Source organism: Arachis ipaensis, chromosome B08 (genome assembly GCF_000816755.2).
Source record: "Arachis ipaensis cultivar K30076 chromosome B08, Araip1.1, whole genome shotgun sequence".
NCBI classification, from domain to species: Eukaryota; Viridiplantae; Streptophyta; class Magnoliopsida; order Fabales; family Fabaceae; genus Arachis; species Arachis ipaensis.
The window spans coordinates 371,533-374,839 of record NC_029792.2 but is presented as its reverse complement, the minus strand read 5'-3'; positions in this window follow the sequence as shown (position 1 = coordinate 374,839).

The following is a 3,307-nucleotide window of genomic DNA, read 5'->3' as shown; positions in this document are numbered from 1 at the left end:
GGACATTTTATGTCAAAAAAAAATTAGAGACGAAAAAAAATTTTCACTTATACTTTAAAGACTAAAATCATACTTAACCCTATCTATTACGAGATCAAATTCAAATCAAAATCATCAATACTATGATCCTATATTTCTTTGCTATATATGCATCTATGCGACACACTCAAATTGCAGCCGCATATACAATTAAGTGCCAGAATAATACATAAGAAGATCATAAATGTAGCTGAAAAACATTGTCATTATTGGCACACTTGTTCTACTAGGTAGTAGTTGGCAGCTTCACCGGAATTATCATTGCTTCTGACCCTATGGTTGTGAACATAAAGACCAAAATGTTAGTAAATTCTAATACTTTGATTTAGCAAGCATGTATAGTAAGAATAGGTACATATTAAGATTATTAATCCATTTTTTTAAAATAAAAAAATTTAAGTCTCTAAGGTTAGCTAAACTCTGTTAAATTAAAACGAAAATAAAAATTAGATATAAAAAAATAAATGTTAATAAAATTATTAAATACTTTTCAACAAAAGTCTCATAAGAGAAAAAGAAAAATCTACATTAAGTATTTTAGAAGCTGTGTGGTCGTTGGTCAACATAAACATAAATGCAAGATTATAATTCCTAAACTTTGACTTCTAAAATTCGTTATCTTTAAAATCAATTTGAGTTAGTAGAGTGGTTACTTCACTTATCGTTTGATGTTTGAATCCTACTTTATGCATGCAGTAATTTTTGGATTAAGAAATACTATTGATAACCAAAAAAATCCGCAATTCTTATATATCCACCAATCCTTCAAGGAATACTTAAAATCCATAATCATTAGGAAAAAAAGAAGTATAGTTTATGGGCTCAATTTTTTAAATATTGTGGTCGTCTCATATATAAAGGTGTTAAATACGCTTTTAGACTCATTTTGGTAACAAATAACACTGAAGACCTAATATTAAAAAAAAAGTTCATAGTTTATGAGTTACATAAAATAATATAATATTGAATGTAATCATAAATATTTTTAACACACGTATTAAATATGTTCTAAAAATATACAATATTTATTTCATACATCATTAAAATGTCTTTGAAACACACGTACATATTAGGTATACTCTCTTGATTTTAATTTATTGGTCTTATTCTACTGTGAAGGATAATTCGTGATAATTATATAATCAATAATTTTGTACTATATTTATTTATATAAGGACAATTCCTTTTATAGTTTTTATAAATATGAATTATCAAGTTAATTTAGTATTCTTCTTAATAGATGGATTTTCTTGTTTTGAGGTAATATTTTCAAATAAAAAGAGTGTATTATTTAATTTATTAACTTATTAGTATTAAAAATAATTAAGATGTAGAATATCAATAACATTAATTTTTTTTTGACTAAGATGCAAGAATTGACTCAATTTCTTCTTGGAAAAGGGGAGGAAAAAGGCACTGGCTTTTATTGAAAATTTTCTTTGACAGGAGACAAAGTTATTGCCTACACCTGCTGGAAAGAGAATATTACTAACGATCATGAGAGATATTGTTTTCTTTTTATTTATTTATTTTTTTTTGAAAAAAAGTGATGGATTGAAATTGTTATTCAGCTATTTTTAAATTAAACTAGAATGAATTGAATTTCCTAGACCCCATTTTGGTTACAAATAACATGAAATATTTCATACGCAAATGTCAGAGATGAAACGATATTATAGTACTAATTGAATTGACCATTAATAATTACTCACAAGTTTTTTACAGTATCTTTTATCCAGTTGAAGTTGGTTTCTAAAAACATATATTTGACGTCATACTGACTTTACTCAAGCCGTTGATGAGGGACAACTTAGGATTCGGGGAAAAGAAAAAAAAAAAAAGAAAAAATAATGAATTTAATTTGTTTGAGGTGAAAAATTTAGATATAGAAAAGTTTTGGGTTATTTGAGTGGAAATGGAGTAATTTGATATAGTTGCAAGTAGATGAATGTTGCAGGGGTGTAGATAATGTTTCAGTGTTAAATAAGTGTCATTTTTTTTATTACACATAGGGAATACGTTACACGATTTTTTAGTACATTTTGTAATATTAAAAAATTATCTCAAATGATAATATTCTGCAAAAATATTTTGTAAACTACTATTAAATAGTCTTTTAATATTTTATAAAAAATGTATTTTTTATTAGTCAATTATAGTATTTAATGAAAAAATAATATTACATCTTAAAATAAAAAATAACAAAAAGTCAATCACTTTTTTTTGTTATTTAAAAGAAATTAAAAAAAATTACGAAATTCAAAAGACAATAATTACATCTTCAAACTGCAATTAAGAGATAGCAACTCTACCAGCTTTTTACTTTGCTGAGACCACAAAGTATTACTAGCATTTTATTTTAATTTCTCTTTGACTAATTTGTCAGTCACTCATTTTGCCTCTCTCCAAGCAACTTTGAACTCGACCTCCAGCACCACAGAAGCAGCTCATAAATTTTCAATAACAAATCCTCATTAAATTATCTTAATGTTACTATGTCTAAAAGTTAGTATTTAAACAGTAAAATTTTAAAATTAAATAAAAAAATTAAAAAAAATGTATATAATAATAATAATAATAATAATAATAATAATAATAATAATAATAATAATAATAATAATAATAATAATAATAATAATAATAATAATAATAATAATAATAATAATAATAATAATAATAATAATAATAATAATAATAATAATAATAATAATAGAGAATTATAATATATTTTACAAAAAATATATTTTCAATTGGTCAATTATAGTATTTAATGAAAAAATAGTATTACATCTTAGAATAAGAAATAAAATAAAGTCAATCACTTTTTTGTTGTACTCTAAAAAGGAATTAAAAAAAAGTCGCAAAATTTAAAAGACAACAATTACATCTTCAAACCGCAATTAAAGGATAGCAACTTTACCAGCTTTTTATTTTACTGAAATCACAAAGTATTGCTAACATTTTATTTTAATTTCTCTTTGATCAATTTGTCAGCCACTCAGTTTGCCTCTCTCGAAAAAACTTTGAACTCAACCTCCCAACGCCTCATAAGCAGCTCATAAATTTTCAATAATATATTTTCACTAATCACCCTAATCACCCTATGTCTAAAAGTTAGTATTTAAACAATAAAAATTTAAAATTAAATAAAAAACTTAAAAAATATGTATATAATAATAATATTAATATTTTTTATTTGAATTATATTATGTTGTAAATTTTATTTTTTGTAAAATATAAAGGTAAAAAAAAATAGAGAATGAGAGAA